The sequence below is a fragment of the Dioscorea cayenensis genome, chromosome 1, assembly GCF_009730915.1.
Source record: "Dioscorea cayenensis subsp. rotundata cultivar TDr96_F1 chromosome 1, TDr96_F1_v2_PseudoChromosome.rev07_lg8_w22 25.fasta, whole genome shotgun sequence".
Taxonomy (NCBI): Eukaryota; Viridiplantae; Streptophyta; class Magnoliopsida; order Dioscoreales; family Dioscoreaceae; genus Dioscorea; species Dioscorea cayenensis.
Window position 1 is genome coordinate 10,911,626 of NC_052471.1, and position 20,864 is coordinate 10,932,489.

At 43.1% G+C, this 20,864-nt stretch overlaps 1 non-coding gene across 1 annotated transcript; it reads right to left on the reverse strand.

Annotated features, from left to right (window-relative positions):
• Positions 1 to 15,923: 15,923 nt before the first annotated feature.
• Positions 15,924 to 16,030, reverse strand: LOC120267402. Its single transcript, XR_005538453.1, has one exon. It is a non-coding gene; the product is annotated as a small nucleolar RNA R71 (small nucleolar RNA).
• Positions 16,031 to 20,864: the final 4,834 nt, after the last annotated feature.

Below are 20,864 nucleotides of genomic sequence, written 5' to 3' on the forward strand. Positions count from 1 at the left end.
GGGCATGGATTATTACCACACGCCCGTGTCGATGCACAGAATGCCAAGGGTCGTGGATCTTTTTTAAAGAGAAATCATTTCTCACTCTCTTCACGACCTCTATTCGGTTGAAAACACTCTCCCATCATCCTCCGACCTCCTAGCACCAATTTGGTAGACTTTTTGCGAGTTTTTCCCGGCCGGTTCTCTATTTTCTTATCCCATCTCATCGGTAAGCCCTATTTATCAATTTCTTTGCCAATTCATGGTTTCCATCGATTAATTTGGTTAATAATGCTTCATTTCTTCAATTAGAGCGATGATTCATGTTTAGAATGAAGCTAGAAGCATTTTTACGTTGTATTTTTTAGATTTTGGTAGCACGGCCGTGCGGTTTTCACGCCTCGTGGTTTCACACGGGCGTGTGGAAAATTCTACGACCCACGTGTGGATTTTTTTGCAGTAATAGTCTCTCAACTTGTTTGATCGATTTCGTTTCAAATTTTGCAGATTATGGCACTTCGACCGAAGAAGCAAGCAGATAAGAGGCCACGTGAGTTATCTACTGAGCCTGAGGGTATAAGATTTGCAATTCCAGAGCATCAGGTTCGCTATGAGCGCTTGTCAAAACTTTAAATCGGGCAGACTCGATTCCTGGACACAACTATACTGCGAGATCTACAGCAGCGAGATGAGGTCGCTGATGAGGTAGAGGATCTCGTTTCAGTAGGTGGTTGGCGACAGTTATTGACGATCAGAGAGCCAGCCATCCGAGAGTTTGCATTGGAGGTACTATCATCATTCGAGTTTGATAGATTATACGCGAGGTTCGATAATTTGGATACCATTCAGTTCAGAGTATTTGGACACCACCATACCTTGAGCATCACTCAGTTTTCAGTACTACTTGGCTTGTATGAGGAGACTTTCACAGATATGGAGGAGTACGCACAGTTACCGACTGATTATCCTAGAACCTTGACCCCACAGAGAGCTTACAGATTGTTATGTGGTCAGGGTCAGTACAAGCCGGGTGTGTCCAAGGCCACTTGCCTTTCTCGACCTGCATACGGATATGTACATGCCATCATGAGTAGGTCGGTCAATGGCCATGGTGACAGCACTGGTGTTCTGAGACGTCTGGAGCTACTGTACTTATACTCGATGATGCAGCGCGTACCGATTCACTTAGGGCATATCATGGCAGAGTACTTTACGCATCATGGGCATTATGCTAGACTGGGAGTGATCTTCTTAGGCTCCTACATTACGAGATTAGTGTTGGGCATGGGTCTCTTGGATTCAATTCGCGGGGCGGAGAAGACGAGTATACCTGCTTCCCTGAGTCTAGAGACGATGAGGCTGATGGGCATGATCCACAGGTTTCGGATCGGGGTTTTTGCTTTAGTGCAACTAGCTCCAGAGATAGCTAAGGATGATGGTGATAAAGCTGGGGCATCTCAACCCACTCCCGAATCTTAGCCAGCCCCGATGGAGACCGAGGTACCTCCAGTAGCAGAGGAGCCACCCCCTGTGCGTATATTTTCACCATCTCGAGCTTATGATTGTTTTGAGAGGCTCGAGAGCGCTTTTGGGGGTGATACGGGCTGAGGTAACTGAGGCTCGAGCCGAGATTGCAGAGATTAGGGATACGTAGGACACTCAGTACACAGAGTTCATGGCACGTTTTGATGTATTACAGCAGATCTTAGAGCGCGACGTCGCCTCATCATTTGTCTTACGACCGAGGACTCCTCAGGCCCATTAGTTCCTCCGGCACCCTCATCCCCTACCCCGACACCGGTAGACACACCATGTGCTTCACCAGCAGCAGCAGCAGCACCGGCGCCCGAGCGCAACACCGACATTTGACTCTTCCTTTCTTTTACTTTCTTTGCATTTTATTTTAGACTTGTTTACTTAGAAAGGATTCTTCTTCTGAGTTTATGTTCATTTTGCATCATCGAGTTGTATTCATTGCTTTATCTTTCATATACACTCGATTTATTTTGTTTTTGTTGAGCTTCACTGAACCCCCTAGTGTAAGCGTGCAAATGGTCTTGTCTTCTTGGGAATTTAGAATTAGTCATGGGTACGACCAAGGTGCTGAGACACTTGCCCGTGTGAGCCTCTCAACCCGTCTGGGACACTACTCCCATGGAATTAGCTTCATCAAACGCAACACTAGGAGTCAGGGGAGTATTGTTTTGATTGCTTCTTCCACATTTGCTTTTGAATGATATACATTTTGAGTGAGCATGCATGTGTACATTGAGGACAATGTACATCTTTTCTATTGTTCTTGATTGTTATATGCTCACATAGCCAATGGCGGTTCACCTTAGTTGCAAGGATTGTATTCTTGAGTTTAGGAGAATTTTTTAACATTGAATATTTTTCATGCTCTAGTGTTTGCTTGAATTTCTAGGAATTTTTTCCCGATTTACACTTAGTGCACTACTCACTTGTTAAACTCTATTTGAAAACTCAAGTTTGATGTTAGAGGGACTAATTATAGTTGTTTCTTGTGTTTAAAAAAAAGAAAAAAGAAAAAAGAAAAAAAGTTTTATTGTTTATTTGTTCTTGTTGGGTGGAAAGAGCTACCGCCTATGAAGTACGAAGCTACTCTCATAAGTCGGATACTAGCTATGCCCTAATGAGAGAAAGACCTATCTCATAGGATGAGTGAAAGCTACCACTCCGGTCGAAAGAGCTATCACCTCGAAAGTGTGAAAGCCACCTTAGCGGCCGCTTTGGAAAGGGCTACCTTAGAGGATGTATGAAGCTACTACCATCTTTGAAATTGTTGTCACTTGTGTAGATAAATAAGTCACTTATATTTAGAGCTTTGAGGAGTATACCTTGGGTTGACTTGAGTGAATCCACACACTTTCACGATTTCGGGTTTGTTGTCCTTTTTTATTCAAGTTTTTAACTAGTGTGAACCTAAGGCCAAACACTTCCAATATTTTCTTCATTGATGCACATAACGTTTTAATTTTTGCTTAAGGACAAGAAAAAGCTTAAGTGTGGGAGAGTTTGATAAGTGCTTGTGCGATATGGATGCGAAGCGTTCATTCCTTATGTTGAGCATTACTTTTCTCAGGTTTTACACTAATATATGTGTTTTTATGTTACTTTTATGCAGGTAGGGTTGTGAGGCCAAGTATGAAGGAAAGTAGCCAATGTGGATTATAATGCACCAATTTTGGAGGAAATCTTGCTAAGGTTCAAACGCGAAGACAAGGGTCGATGTGAGATTCTAGAGTGTGTGATAACCTCCTCGTATTCGAGTTGGCACATCCATTCCGAGGGGCACAAAGACAGTCACACTCGGGCATTCCGACTTATGCACATAGAACAAGAGCTTTACCAACGTGCCTATCATTGAAGATGCAAGTGATCCACGACATGAACGTGTGCCCGTTTGCATTACTCCGATGAAAGTATGGATTCGGGAAGCTATTCAGGCCGGATAATGTAGCAGAGCACTATAGCAACACGGTCGAAAGTACTGTAGGAGCACTGTTCATAGTCGGCCAAGGAAACAGGAGTTCAGAGGATCCACATGGGCGTGTGAAAATTATCCATGCTAGTGTGGAAATTCCCCACGGGCGCGTGAAGCATCCACGACCGTGTAGTCACCCGATTCCAGCCTTATTTAAAAGCCGAATCAGCCCCGATTTTAGTATTCTTTTCTCCATCTTTTCCCCAACTTGAGAGAGGGCTTCCGCTAGGGTTTCGAGGGATATTGGCAAAGGTTTTGGAGAGGTTCTATGGCTCTGACATCATCATTCCGTAGGTAGAAGGTTGGTAGGGGAGCTTTACATGGAGGCGTATCCTATACCGGACGAGGGAATCCTTGGACGACGAGTAGAGAACTTTCCACAAGACCATCGACACGACTATCGAGTGGGGTTTCTTTATGGATTCATTGCTTTTACATTCTATTTCTTTGATTGTACTTAGCTCCATGGAGAGCTAAACCCCTACCGGGTACTCGGGTATTGTGAACCCTAAGATATATTTGTTTCTTTGAACCTCTTTATTATGCTTTCAATAAATTGATGTTTATTGTGAGTTCCAACCTTGAACGCTTGATTGTATGAACATTTCCCCTAGAGTGACACTAGGGTTGAGAGTTCTTGTTGGTAACCTTGTGAGTGAGTGACACACCACGAGCGTTAGCCAAAGTTAGGTTAAAGAGGGTTGAGAGGGTGAGTCGAGAGGTACATGTGCGTCCTCTTTCCCCTCCGGCGTGATAGATTCTACCTCCGTTCCTTGAGTTCTTTGCGATCATAATAGAGTGAATGGTCTAAGGGATGAACTTCCGCTGGGGCTTAGTTGCGCGTGCAACGGAGTGAAGCGTTGAGGTGATCTTAGTATCTAGGGCTCAATTGTGGTTAGGGACCTTCCACCTGGACCAAAGGGTTAGGTCTATAATAAGGAAGAGATTTATCACTTGGAATCCCTAGAGCTCATTACAACTCTATGCGAGTGCGAGGTGTTGAGATTATTCGATTTCTCCTCTGGGACATGTATATAGTTAGGCATAGTTGACATTAGATTTGGGACTACGTAATTAAGGATTTCCATGACTCATCATTGCATTGATTAGGAAGCATAATAGAGGGTTCTTGCACTTGAAACAATTATCCTAGGCGGAGCATTATCCGTGTACCCCATCTTTATTGATTGCCTTACCCTCCTTCTTTACTTTTGCTCTCTTACATGTTGCTTTTATTGTTGAAAATTGAATCATTGTCATACTCATTATAATTGATCTTTTACATAGCTAAGAATCAAATTAAGTATTTTTATTCCCTACTCCCTGTGGATTTCATACCCACTCACCAGGGATTATTACTTCGACAAACCCGTGCACTTGCCGGATATACGCATGGGGACCTTGTCAGTGATAATGGTGCTAGACGGATTGGAGATCTGCTCATCAATAGCTACCGTAAGAAGTCAAAACGGGTAATTGTATCGGTATACTGTGCTGACTATATCGCTCGAATCTCGATGATCTTAGACCGCAAGACACTCACAGTGCTCTCGAGCCTCTCAATACACTCATGGGCTCGAGAAGGGGTAATCGCGCGCTCTGCGGTCTCGGTCACCATCGGTACAAAATCCTCCGCCGCATCCCTACCACCCTCGGCGCTCTCAGTGGTAGAAGTGGCCAAAATGTAAGCTCCTGACCCATATCTGCACAGCACTCCTATCATCCTGAGAATATCGCGTCCAAGGGGAGTAGGAATAACTGTCTGATCGGTATCCCGAAAAGCATCACCGAGACCCATCCCCAGAATAAGTCTAGTAATGTAGGGACCAGCAAATAATACTCCCACTCTCCCGCTCTGGCCCAGGTATTGCATGTAATCTAACACAATGTGCCCCAGATGAATGGGCATGGACCTAACCATGTGATACAGATAAAGTAACCCCTGTTTGCTCAAAACACTAGTGTTATCACCTCGACCATCTACAAATCCGCTAATGACGGTGAATAAATACCTGTAGCTCAGCCGAGACAAACATGTGCCTTGGATACTCCCGGTTCATGTTGCCCCTGCCCGTACAAGACCTTGTATGCCTGCTGTGGTGTCAAGGTGACAATGTAATCTGTTGGCGAGTATCCATACTCCATGGTTTCTATGTATATCTCGTCATACAAGCCCATGCGAACCGAAAACTCTGTGACACTCATGGCAAATTGACGTCCGAATGCTCTAAACTGTATGCCATCAGTGATGTTAAAACTCATATACGCCTGCGCAAAATCAAAAAATACCATCACCTCCAGTGTTAGTGGCCGGAAAACTAGCTCTCGTATAGACAATAATCTTCTCCAGCTTCCCACGGCCATCAACGTGTCAAGTTCCATGACTAATTCATCACCACGCTGGACCCCAATTAGCACACTCGAGTCCATGAACCGGAATTGGCCAAACCTAAGTCCCGATAACCGCTCAAAATGAGCCCGATGCTCGGGATTTGAGAATTCAATATGTCCCAACTTGGGTGAAAGGTTTTTCTAGGGCGTTTCCCTTCTTGCCTCTTTGAGTGCGGTGCCATACGATCAAATAAGCTCAAAAACAACATACTGCAGAATTCCACACGGGCCTATGGAAATTACCCACGCCTGTGTGGATCTATGCGGTGGGAAACCGCACGGTTCCAAGTCAATTCTCCAAAAATATAACCTTCAGCCACGTTTAAACGCTTTCTAAACATGCACAAACCATTATAAAGTGCAAACTAGTGAAACTCAAGACATTTAATCCACTAAAAAAAGAAATGGCAAATAGATGAGAAATTAAGAGGTTTACCGATGAAATGGGTATGAACACTTTGAATTCAGCGTGAAAATTTTCTACAAAACCCTCTAAACTAGCGGTGAGAGGCCAAGAAACTGATCTAGAGTGGTTTTCGGATGGTTGGAAGTGAAGAAAGATGAGAATTCACAAAGATTTTAAAGAAAAAACTCGCATCTCTTGGACTTCTGTGCATCCACACGGGCGTGTGGAAATTACTCACACCCGTGCGCCTCCACAGGAGAGCTTCACAGGGGCTGATGTACGCCCTTGTGTGCTCTCGGGAAAACCCTCACTACCTTTGAATGCATCCGCACGGGCGTGCGGAAAATACCTACGCCCGTGCGTCCGACCCAAAGAGGCAGCAGCACGTCCCTGTGGCTTCTCTGTCTAACCGAGAAGAATCGCTAAGTGTTTCGCACGCCCTTGCGGAAATTCCGTACTGGCACGGACATCCACAGGCCCAACTCACAGGGGCGACCGCACGCTCCCGTGTCTTCTTGGGATTGAGAGATCTCGTCTGCAGTGATCCGCACAGGCGTGCAGAAAATTCCCACACCCGTGCGTTTTTCATAAGTTCACCCACAGGGACGAGTCCACGCTCCTGTGTGCTCTCGGAATAATTTGTCACCTCTCTGTAGGAAAACACACGCCCTTGCGGAAGTCACCCGCTGCAAAAATCCTCACGGAAGTCACCCACGTTTTTCATAAGTTCGCCCACAGGGACGAGTCCACGCTTCTGAACATGCCTACACATTCAGAGCTTGCGCTTTTATACAAAATACACCAGCGGAAAACATTAAAAACAAGCTCAAGCGACATAAACTTCACCAAATCCTCATGAAAACATACAATGACATTAAAATCCACAATACAATACACAATAGAAGCATCTAAAAATCAAGACACCAACTCTCAACAAGTTATTCATGCAAAACTAAACTAATAACTAAGAAGAAAAACAGTAAACACTTGGGTTATCTCCCAAGATGTGCTTGTTTTACGTCACTAAGCTTGATGTACCTTGTCCTTACCTCGCGGGGGCTCATAGACGAATGTTGCCCTCTTACCCATGGCTTGAAAGCATGACAAAGAAAGTCTCTTAGAGGTAGAGGGAGAGTTATCGGGCTTGGGACCACCTAGCAATGGTTCATCCAACTTGTTCAGTTCACGCACATCTCCCAACAACATTAGAGCGTTTCCAGTGGTGTCTCCTAACTCTCTTCATCTTCCGAAGCACCTTCTTCAGGATCCCAGGAGTAGACGGTACTTCTTCCATCTAGCCAAGCATCATTACTTCTTGATTTTCCTTCTCTTGGTCGAACAAACCCTCATAGGGGTCCAAATTAAACATTTCCTGCATATATTCATCAACAATCTCATCAGTATTGTCTAGAAAATACAAAATATCATCAAAATCAAGAGAATGGCGCATGGCTTCAGCAAGGCGGTATGTGAGCTTTTGATCTCCAACTCTCAAAGTTAGCTCCCCATCATCCTTGTCAATCAATGCCTTGGAAGTCCACAAGAAAGGCCTCCCAAGTATCAAGGGTACATCCGCATCCTCATCGACGTCTAGCACCACAAAATCTACAAGAAATATGTACTTGTCCATCTTGACAAGCACATCTTCGATGATACCCCTCGGATGTCTCACCGTTCGGTCCGCCAATTGGAAAGTCATCTGAGTAGGCCTAGCCTAGCTTATGAAAAAAAGTGTATGTCATGATGTTGATACTAGCCTCTGAGTCCGCCAATACCATTTTTTCACCTAAATTGCCAATGTTGCACAGAATGATGAAGCTTCCCAGGTCTTTCCTCTTGTTCGCATATTCTTTTACAAAACCACTAAGCAAGAAGCATCTAAGATCACTGAAGCACTCTCCTCTAACTTCCTGTTGTTAGTCAACAAACCCTTCATGAATTTTGCATACTTAGGCATTTAATACAATGCCTCAACAAAAGGAATATTGATGTAGAGTTACTTGAACAAAATCAGGAACTTCTTATACTGTTCATCAGATTAGTCATTCATCAACCTAGAGGAATAGGGGATTCTTGGCTTGAAAGATGAGGGGTGCCACCTCCTTCTCTTTGCTTGTTCCCTCTTCAACCTCTATGACATCGGGTGCATGTTCATTGGGCTTCTCATTTGGAAACCTACCTTCAACCTCACGATCAATTCTCAAAGTAATCGCCTTCACATGCTCTCTAGGATTGGTTTCGGTATTGCTTGGCAAGCTTCCTTGTGGTCTCTCCGATAGAGACTTCGCAATTTGCACCACTTGATTCTCACGGTTGTGCAAAGAAGCTGTGTGGTTGCGAATTGTAGCCTCAACTGATTGAAACCTTGTATCCGATTATTGCACAAATCTAGTCAAGTCCTTCTCCAAATCGGTCATTCGGGTCTCCAAACCGGAAACTCAGTTCTCTATGTTTGGGCCTTGTTGTTGTTGGAAACCCAGTGGCCCCATGGCCTTTTGTGGAACTTGGTTACTCCATGAGAAATTGTTATGATTCTTCAAACCTGGATTGTAGGTGTCGTTGTATGGATTCTCTTGATTCCTCATCGCATTACCCACAAAATCAACATTCTCAACCGAAGATGTATCACCAATGGAGATCGGGTAATCAGAGGGAGCATATCCCCCACCACACCCGGTACAAGTAGTCACGGCCGCCACTCTATTCGAAGTTAGAACATCTAACTTCTTACTCAATGATTCCACATGAGCCGCCAATGAAGTTACTCCATCTATCTCATGAAGTCCAGCCACCTTCTTCTTCTCCCTGGCATTCCATTGGTAACTATTTAACCCCATTTCTTCAATTAGTTGACGGGCCTCACCGGGGGTCTTGCTACATAAGGTACCTCCTGCTATCGCATCCAAGAGTTGCATTATTCTCGGATTCAACCAATTGTAAAAGGTCTGAACAATCATCCACTCCGGGAATCCGTCTTATGGGCACTTTCTCAAGAGCTCCTTGAACCTTGTCCACATCTCAAATAGAGACTCCAATTCCAACTGTATAAAGGATGAGATCTCATTCCTAAGCTTTGAAGATTTTTTGGGAGCGAAATAACGGGCAAGAAAAGTTTCTACCATCTCCTCCCATGTGGTAATTGATGCTCTAGGTAATGAGTGTAGCCATTGCTTCACTCTCCCCTTTAAGGAAAATGGGAAGGCTCCCAACATGATGGCATTATCCATCACCCCTTTTATCTTGAGCATATCACACACCTTGAGAAAGTTCTTTATATGACTGTTTGGATCGTCATCGGCCAAACCATTGAACTGTGTGGATTGCTGCAACATGTGGATGAATGACGGCTTCAGCTTGAAGTTCTGAACTATAATTGGGGGACGCACAATACTCGATTGTGTCCCCAATACTGAAGGTCTGCATAATTGGATAATATCATGTGTTGCTCATTTTGTTCCGCTATATTATCTGACCCTTCAATTTCCAAATCAGCTAGATTAGACTATTCTTGCACAGGTTCTTTCCCTTTTCTTCTAAATATATGTTTGAGCTTGGGATATTCTTCAATCAATATTGAGGGGTTCCCTCGGGTCATGAACCTTGAGCTACACAAAAAGAAGGAAAACAAATCAAAACAATGACAGAAAAGAAGATGTGAAGTAGAATGAATAAATGAATAGCTAAGAAAACAAAGTGCAAAGTATCTCTAAACGCCTAGTACCTAGCAACGGCTCCAAAAACTTGACAACACACCTTGCGTATATCCTGCAAGTGCACGTGTTTGACGAAGTAATAAAATCCCCGGTGAGTGGGTATCGTATCCTCAGGGAGTAGGGAGTAAAAATACTTAAATTGTTTCTTAACTAAGTGAAATATGAATAATGATTTGTGTGACAAGATGTAATGCAAACAAAAGTAAAAGAGAGAAGAGAGAGAGAGCACAAGTAAAGGAGAGGTAAGACAATCGATATAAATGGGGCACTAGGATATTGATCCGCCTAGGAGAACCGTTTCAAATGCAAAAACCCTCTATTATGCTTCTGAACTAATGCATTAATGAGTCGTGTTGATCCTTTAATACATGGTCCCAAATCTAAGGTCAACCATGCCTAACTCTATACATGTCCCGGAGGAGAAATTGAACAATCTCTCAAACTCGCACTCATATAGAATTGCAATGAGTTCTAGGGATTCCAAGTGATAAATCCTATTCCTATATGTAGACCTAACCTTTGGTCAAGGCGGAAGGTCCCTAGCCACAACTAAGCCCTAGATGCTAAAATCACTTCAACGCTTCACTCCATTGCACTCGCAACTAAGCCCCAGAGGAAGGTCATCCCTTAGCCCATTCACTCTACTATGACCGCAAAGAACTCGAGGAATTTGAGGTAGAATAAATCACATCAGAGGGGTAAGGGGACGCTCCGCTACCTCTCGACTCACCCTCTCAACCCTCTCCAATCTAGCTTTGTCTAACTCTCGTGGTGTGTCACTCACTCACAAGGGTTACCAACAAGAACTCTCAACCCGAGTGTCACTCTAAGGGTGTATTCATACAATCAATGCATTCAAGATTGGAACTCAATAAAAATATCAATTAATGATGGCATAATAACAAGGTTCGATGAAACGAATACATCCTAGGGTTCACAATCCAAGTACCCACAAAGGGGTTTAGCTCTCCATAGAACTAATTACAATCAATGAAATCGAATGTAAAAGCAATAAATCAATAGAAAACCCCCCAATAGTGGTGACAATGGTCTTGTGGAGAGTCCTCTACTCATCCAAAGGTCCCTTTGTCCGGCCTAGGATACACCTCGCTAGATCAATGCCGATGAAAGTTCACCCACTAACCTTCTTCCAAACAGAGCGCAATATCAGAGCTGTAGAACCTCTCACAATCCCTAGCCAATGCGTCTCAAAACCCTTGCCACAACCCTCTCTTATGTTGGGGAAAAGATGGAGAAAAGAATGCTAAAATTGGGGTTGAAAACGGCTTTTAAATGGCTGGAATCGGGAATCCACACGACCCTGTGGATATTCCACATGGGCTTGTGGAATTAACACACGGGCGTGTGGAATTTCCACATGCCCATAAGGCTTCTCTAGCAAACTCCATCGGCCGGCTTTGAACAGTACCTGCTACAATATTTTCTATGGTATTGCTACGGTGTCCCTGCTATAGTGCGATCCGAAACACTCCCGAAAACATGCTTTCATCGAGGTAACATAAACGAGCACACGTTTACTTCGTAGATCGCTTTGCTTATTCAATAAACGGTCGCATTGGTGGAGATCTTGTTACACATGCACAAGCTGGAATACTTAGAATGTGACTACCTTTGTGCCCCTCCAAATTATTGTGCTAGCTTGAATACAAGGTGGTTGGCACACATTCTAGCATCTTGAACCCGACTTATGTCATCACATTTGAACCTTCCCAAGATTTCCTCCAAATGGTGCACTCACGATCTACAATGGCTTCTTTCTCTAAGATTCGGCTTCACAAACCTATATGCATGAAAGTAACATAAATACACATATATTAGTGTTAAAACCCAATAAAATTAATGCTCATCATAAGTAAAAAACACTTTACATTCTTATCACACAAGCACTTATCAAGCCACAGTCACAAGTTGTGATGGTTGTGGGGGTTCACATATTGACAACACCCCTTGCGTGTGACCCACAAGTGCACGGGTTTGTCAAAGTAATAAATCCCAAATGAGTGGGGTATCGTATCCACAGGGAGTAAGGGAATAAAAGTACTAAAATTGCTACTTAACCAATTGGAAATGAATAATGATTGTGTTGATAAGATATCATTTAAACAGAAATAAAAGAAACAAGAATGAGAGGCACAAGTAAGTGAGGGGAAAGGTAATCGATAGAAGTGGGGAACTCAGACAATACTCCTCCTAGGACTAATGTATCAAGTCCAAGACCTACTATTATACTTCCTAAATAATGTTTAATGAGTCGTGGAAATCCTAAAGTACACGGTCGCAAACCTAAGGTCAACCGTGACTAACTCTACACTGTGTCCCGTTGGAGAAATCACTAGTCTCAATACATCACACTGTATAAAGTTGCATGATGTTCTAGGTATTCAAAGTGATAAACCCTATCCTATGTATAGATCTAACCCTTTGGTCCAAGCGAAAGACCCCTAGTCATAATAAAGCCCAGATACTAAAATCACTTCAACGCTTCACTCTGTAGCTAGCGCAACTAAGCCCCAGTGGAATTCATCTTTGAGTACTTCACTCTATTGTGACCACAAAGAACTATAAGAAATTGAGGTAAGATAAATCACACTGAAGGGGAAAGGGGATGTTGTGCTACCTCTCGACTCACCCTCTCAACCCTCTCCAATCTAGCATTGTCTGACCCTCATGGTGTGTCACTCATCCACAAAGGCTACCAAGATGGACACTCAACCCTAGTGTCACTCTAAGGGGGAAATCATGCAACAAGCATTCAAGATTGGAACTCAATTTAAAACATCAATTAGGGAAAACATAATAAAAGGTCAATGAAATAATAACATCCTAGGGTTTACAAAATTCAAGTATCCACTAGGGGGTTTAGCTCTCCATGGAGCAAGATACAATCAATAAAGAAATTGAAATTAAAAACAAGTAATCCATAGGAAAACCGCCTCAGTATTCGTGTCGATGGTCTTGCGGACTAGCCTCTTCTTCTGCAAAGGTCACTTGTCCGGCCTAGGGCACACCTCGCCGGATCGGTGTCGATGAAAGCTTCCCCAATAACCTTATTCCAAGAGAAGTGCGGTGTCGAATCTGCAGGACCACTCCAAAGACTTGCCAAAAGCCTCTCAAAACCCTAGCCGACGGTCTCTCAAAAGATGGAGAAAAGTTGGAGAGAAGGGTGCAAGATTCCTAAAAATCGGGCTGAATTGAAGCTTAAATAGGGCTAGAATCGGGCATCCACACGACCCTATGGTTTCTCCACACGGGCCTATGGAATTTCCACACGGGCATGGGGAATTTCCACACGCCCTTGAGGATTCTCTAGAAACCTGATTTTTGGCGGCTATGAACAGTAACTTATACAGTACATTGCTACAACAATTTGTTGTAATAACCTGTTATAGTACTCTGCCTAAACACTCCAAATTCCACACTTTTTATCGAGGCAACATAAATGGGCACATGTTTATGGCATAGATCGTAACTTTTCTTCAATCAAAGGCCTCATTGGTGAAGATCTTGCTATCAATGCACAAGTCGGGATACACAAATATGACTGCCTTAGTTCCCTTTTCAACTCATTGTAATGACTTGAATAAATGGAGGTTGATACACATTCACGTATCTTAGAGCCCTACTTGTGTCTTCGTGTTTGTTCCTTCCAATATTCTAATAAATAGTATATTCACGATCTACTTGTGGCTTATTTTCTTAATACTCAGCTTTACAACCCTAAATCCGCAAAAGAACACAAAATATATATGTATTAGCGCTTAAACCTGATAAAAGTAATACTCATCGTAAGAAAATACACTTCACATTCTTAACACACAACCACTTATCACATATGCCGTCAGATTGCCAGATCTCTACTGGTGGCACATTCTCTATTGAGCAAGTTGACTTTGTGGGTAATTCAATAACAAACCAAGGCAATCCTTATAGCAACAAAAAGGCATGGAACTACCGGGTTTCCAATAACAACAACAAGCCCCAAACATGGAGAACTGAGTTTCAGGCTTGGAGACCTGAATAACCGACTTAAAGAAAGCTTTGACCAGATTTGTTCAATCATCGGATACAAGGTTCTAATCAGTTGAAGCTACAATTCGTAACCACACCACGTCATTAGACAATATAGATAATCAAGTGGGTCAAATTGTGAAGTCGTTATCGGAGAGGCCACAAGGAAACTTAACTAGTACCACTGAAACCAATCCGAGAGAACATGTGAAGGTGATCACTTTGAGAAGCGATCGTGAGGTTGAAGGTAGGCTTCCAAGTGAGAAGACCAATGGTGAGGCACCCGAGGTCCTGAAGGTTGAGAAGAGAACTAACAAGGAGAAGGAGGTGGCACCACCACCTTACAAGCCAAGAATCCCTTATCCTTCAAGATTGAAGAATGACTAAAATGATGAGCAATACAAGAAGTTCTTGGGTCTATTCAAGCAATTGCACATCAACATTCCTATTTTGGAGCCATCGTCTCAAATGCCTCGGTATGCTAGGTTCTTGAAGGATCTTTTGACTTACAAGAGGAAGTTGGAAGAGAGTTCATCGGTGATCTTAGATGCCTCTTGTTCGGCAGTTTTGCAAAAGAATATGCCGAACAAGAAGAAAGAACAGGCTTTGAATGTGTATACACATCCAAGAATTTTTGGCATAGCATGCTGATTTTTCTAAGTCATCTAGAAAGACACACGGCCATGTGGAAATTCCACACGGACGTGAGTTTTCATTCAGAGCTCATCTCGGGATGGCACAAGGGCGTGCATTTTCCCCTGTGAATGACATTGTCATGGTCCCACGCCCATGTGTTGATTCCATATGGGTGTGTGTTTCTCTGTAGAGACTTAGAGATTTATCTCGAGAAGACACAAGTACATGTGTCTACGCCCTTTTGAGTCTGACCCTGTGACATACACACGGGCATGGGTAATTTCCACACACTCGTGTGGATCTCTGCAGAGAATTCTCCTCCATCCCAAAAAGATACAGGGGCGTGTGAGTGCTCTTGTGAAGAAACCTGTGAAGATCCACACGCCCGTGCGGAATTTCCCCACGGGCGTGGAAAACACTTAGAACTTTTTCTCAGTTAGATAGAGAAGCCACAGGGGCATGTGGGTGCCCTGTGGGTCGGGCACACGGCATGGGGAATTTCCACAAGCCAATGTGGTTACGTTCAGAGACAAAGTGTTCTATACCAAGAGCACACTGTGTGTCTGCCCCTATGAATCTCCCCTGTGGAGTTCCACAGGCGTGGTTAATTTCTGCACGCCCGTGTGGATGCACATAAATCCAAGAGATACGGGTTTTCTATAAACTTCTTTTTGCTTCTTTATGTTCTCTCTCCTAAACATTCAAAGAACACTCTCAATCACTCACCCGACTTCACACCGTTATTTTCAGGAGGTTTTGCTTGAGTTTTCCAACCGTTTTTGACATTTTAATCTTCATCTCGTCAGTAAATCCTTTTTCTCTTTTCTTCTTCACCACACTTGATTTTAATTGATTAAAATGGTGAATGTTGGTTCGTTTTTGTGATTATATGGTCTATGCATGTCTACAAAGAGTTTAGAAATGATGTTAAGGTGTATTTTTGGATTTTTTTGTCATGCGGCCGCGCAGTGTTCACACCACGAGGATCCACACAAGCGTGTGGAATTTGCACACGATCGTGTGGATTTCTATAATATTAATCCTTTGAACCAATTTGATCAATTTCTTTTTGATTTCTTGGAAGTATGTGATATGCTCAAGATCAATGGTATTACATGCTATCAAGTTGAGAGCCTTCCCATTTCTTTAAAGGGGAGAGCGAAGCAGTGGCTATACCCATTACCTAGAGCATCAATCACTACATGGGAGGAGATTGGTAGAAGCTTTTCTTGCCCATTATTTCTCTCCCAGAAAATCTGCAAAGCTTAGGAATGAGATCTCATCTTTTGTACAAATGGAATTGGAGTCTCTATTCGAGACATGGGAAAGGTTCAAGGAACTCCTGCGAAAATGTCCTCATCATGGGTTTCCAGAGTGGATGATCATTCAGACTTTTTACAATGGTTTAAACCCAACTATAAGAAAGTTACTTGATGTAGCGGCATGAGGTACCTTAGGTAGCAAGACCCTTGGAGAAGCCCGACAATTAATTGAAGAAATGGGGATCAACAACTACCAATGGAATGCTATGGAGAAGAAGAAAGTGGCCGGCATCCATGAGATTAATGCGGTTACATCATTGGTGGCCCAAGTGGAGGCATTGTGTAAGAAGTTAGAGACCCTAACTTCTTCGAGATTGGTGGCCATAACGAGTTGTGATGGATGTGAAGGGGGACATGCCCCATCCGATTACATGACAGTCGTTGGTGGTACACCATCCGTTAAGCAAGTTGACTATGTGGGTAATGTAATAACAAACCAATGCAATCCTTATAAGCACTAATACATGTGGATTTGTGTTCTTTTGCGCATGTAGGGTTGTGAAACTAAGTATTGAGAAAAGAAGCCAAAAGTAGATCGTAAATGGATTATTTAGTGGAATCTTGGAAGGAACCATCGGGAAGACATAAGTAAGTCTCCAAGATACGTGAATGTGTGCCAACCTCCATGAATTCAAGTCACTAAAATGAGTTCGACGGGCACAAAGGCAGTCACATTTACGTATCCTGACTTGTGCATTAATAACAAAAGCAGTCACAAGTACTATAGTAATTACTATTCACAGGTGGCCGAAAACAGGATTTCAGAGAATCCACATGGGTGTACAGAAATTCCCCACGCCCGTGTGGAAATTCCATAAACATGTGGGAAAAATCCCACAAGGGCATGTGGATTCTCGATTCCAGCCCTATTTAAACAGCGATTCACCCGATATTTGGGATCTTCCTTCCCCTGTTCTCCAACTTTCAACCATCTTTCAAGAGGCCATCGGCTAGGGTTTAGAGAAGCTTTTGGAATTAGTTTGGAGTGGTTATAAGGATTTCAACACCGCGCTCCACTTGGAAGAAAGATATTGGGGGAGCTTTCGTCGGCATCAATCTGGCGAAGTATGCCTTAGGCAGGGCAAGGGGATCTTTGGAGAAGACTTGTCTACTCCACAAGACCATCGACACGAATACCGAGGGGGTTTTCCAATGGAACACTTGTTTTTACTTTCGATTTCATTGTTGATTGTATTGTGCTCCATGGAGAGCTAAACCCCCTAGTGGATACTTGGATTTTGTAAACTGTAGGATATTATTGTTTCATTGATCTTTTATTATGCTTTCCTTAATTGATGTTTCAATTGAGTTCCAATCTTGAATGCTTCTTGAATGATTTCTCCCTTAGAGTGACACTTGGGTTGAGAGTCCATCTTGGTATTCGTTATAGATGAGTGACACACTACGATTGTTAGACATTGCTTGATTAGAGAGGGTTGAGAGGGTGAGTCGAGAGGCAGCGGAGCGTCCCCTTTCCTCTCCGGTGTGATTTATCCTACCTTCATTTCCTTGAGTTCTTTGCGGTCACAATAGAGTGAAGTTCTAGAGGATGAACTCCGCTAGGGCTTAGTTGCGTGAGCAATAGAGTGAAGCGTTGAAGTGACTCTAGTGTCTGGGTCTTAAATGTGACAAGAGGCCTTTCGCCTGGACCAAAGGGTTAGATCTATACATAGGAAGAGGGTTTATCACTTGGATGCCTTAGAACTCCATGCAACTATACACAGTGTGAGGTGTGGGACTGAGTGATTTCTCTACCAGGACATAGTGTAGAGTTAGTCACGGTTGACCTTAGATTTGGGACCGTGTACTTAAGGATTTACATAACCCACTGACTGTGTACCTCTCACTTACTTGAGCATCTCATTCTTGTTCTATTATCTTTGTTCACATTACATTTTATCGACACTAACATTGTTCACTTTCATGTGGTTAACTAGCAATTTAAGTGTTTTTATTCCCTACTCCCTGTGGATACGATACCCTACTCACCTGGGATTTATTACTCGACAAACTCGTGCACTTGCGGGTCACATGCATGGGCATTGTCAGCCACCGCACCACCGGGTTTTTAATAACAACAAGCCCTGAACATGGAGAATAGAGTTTCAGGCTTGGAGACCCGGATGTCCGATACAGATAAAGCTTTGACCTGATTTGTGTAATCATCAGATATACACGGTTCCAATCGGTCGAGGCTACACTTCGCAACTACACCACCTCATTGCATAATTTAGAAAATCAAGTGGGCCAAATTGCGAAGTCTCGGTTGCAAAGACCACAAGAAATCTTGCCAAGCAATACTGAGACTAATCCAAGAGAATATGTGAAGGCGATCAATTTGAGAAGTGGTCATGAGTTTGACAGTAGGCTTCCAAGTGAGAAGACCAATGTTAAAGCACCCGAAGTCATGGAGGTTCAGGAGAAAGACAACAAAAAAAAAGAGGTAGCACCCCCACCTTACAAGCCAATAATCCCTTATCCTTCATGATTGAAGAACGACTAAATTGATGAGCAATACAAGGAGTTCTTGGGTCTATTTAAGCAATTACACATCAACATTCTTTTTGTAGAGGCATTGTCTCAAATGCCACAATATGCTAAGTTCTTGAAAGAACTTTTACCAACAAGAGGAAATTAGAAGAGAGTGCATCGGTCAGCTTAGATGCCTCTTATTCAACGGTGTTGCAAAAAAATATGCCGAACAGGAAGAAAGCCCCCGGAAGCTTTGTGATACCATATCACATTGGCAATTTCGGTAAAGAGATGGTATTCTCGGATTCAGGGGCTAGTATCAATGTCATGTCGTATTCTTTATTTCAGATACTAGGTTTGGGAGAGCCTAGTCCCACTCGGATGATATTGGAATTGGTGGACCGAACGGTGAGACATCCGAGGGGCATCATTGAAGATGTGCTTGTTAAGTTGGACAAGTACATATTTAATATAGACTTCATAGTATTGGATGTCGATGAAGATGTAGATGTTCCTTTGATACTTGGGAGGCCATTCTTACGCACTTCCAACGCATTAATCAACATGGATGGCGGGGAGTTGACTTTAAGGGTTGGAGAAGAAAAGCTCACATACCGACTTGCCAAAGCCATGTGATATTCTCTTGACTTTGATGATACTCTCTATTTTCTTGATTCTACCGATGAACTAATAGATGAATATGTGCTAGAAATGTTGAATCTAAACCCGTATGAGGGGTTGCTAGACCAAGAGGTGGATAGCAAAGAAGTAATGATGCTTGGTCTAGAGGAAGAAGTACCATCTAACCCGAGGATTATGAAGAAGATGCTCCGGAAGATGAAGAGGGTGAGGAAACACCACAAGAAACACCCTAAGGCTGTTGAGGATGTGTAAGAATGGAACAACATTGACAAACCCTTGTTAGGTGGTACCAAGCTCGACAACTCTCCCTCTACCTTCAAGAGACTATGTTCATCATGCTTCCAAGTCATGGGTAAGAGGGAAACCTTCATTTATGAACCCCTGTGAGGTAAGAAGAGGTACGTCAAGCTAAGTGACTTTAAACAAGCACTTCTTATGAGATAACCCAAGTCTTTAGTGTTTTTCTAGCTTTTAGTTTAGTGTTTGCATGAATAAGGCTTTAAGTGTTGGTATCTTGATTCTTAGATGCGTTTGTTGTGATTTTCTCATGGACATTATGTTGTCATCATGTGCCTAATTGTGTGTGGTGAAGAATCTTGGTAGTTTGAGCATATTTTTCGTGTTTTCTCTTGTTAAAATTGTATTGTTAGACAGGCTATGAGTGTATATTTGTGTTCAGGAATTTTCTACAGAGCTTGCCAAGTTTTCTAAGTGTGCAGAGAAAACCCAAGCCTGTGTGGAATTTCCGCACGAACGTAAGTCTTCGTTCAGAGCTCATCCATAAACGGCACAGGGCTGTGGACTCGCCCCTGTCAATGACCTTGTAAATTTCACACGCCCGTGGGTAATTTCTGCATGGGCATGTGTCATCCTACAAACACTGAGAATTTTTTATGAGAAAGCACAGGGGTGTGGACTTATCCTTGTGGATGACCCTGTGATAAACGCATGTGCGTGGGTAATTTCCACACGCCCGTGCGGATCACTACAAAAGAGCTCTCTTCCATCCCAAGAATACACAAGGGCGTGGAAGTGCCCTTGTGAACTAGCCCTGTGAAATATCCTCGCCGATGGGGAAATTCTGCAACGGGCATGGGAAATACTTAGAGAATTTTCTCTGATGAGTAGAGGAGCCACAGGGGCATGGGGATGCCCTTGTGGGTCAGGCGCACAGCCATAGGTAATTTCTGCACGCCCGTGTGGTTGCGTTTAGAATGCTTTGAGTGTTTTCCAGAGAATCCATAGGGGCGTGCATTTGCCCCTGTAGGTCTCTCCTGTAGAGTCCCACGGGCGTGGGTAATTTCCACATGCCCTTGTGAATGTGCAGAAACGCAAAAGCCGCAGTTTTCCTTTAAAAATCCATTTGGTCTTCTTCAGTCTCACACCTCTAGTCAATCAAAAAACACTCTCCTTTACTCTCCCGGCCTCGCACCATTGATTTAAAGAGATTTACTTGTGTTTTCTGGCCTAATCTAAAGTTTTGAACTTCATCCCATCGGTAACCCTTAACTCTCTCTTTTCTTTATCATATTTGATTTTACTCACTTAGAATGGTGAATATTGCTTCATTTCTACAATTAAATCGTTATTGCATGATTAGAAAGAGTTTAGAAACAATTATAAGTTGTATTTGTGGAGTTTTAACGTGTGGCCATGTGGTTTTCATGCCCCGTGGATTCACACGGGCATGTGAAAAATCCACACTACCATGTGGATTTCTGCAGAACTACTTTATGAGCTTGTTTGATCAAATTTATTTCAAAATT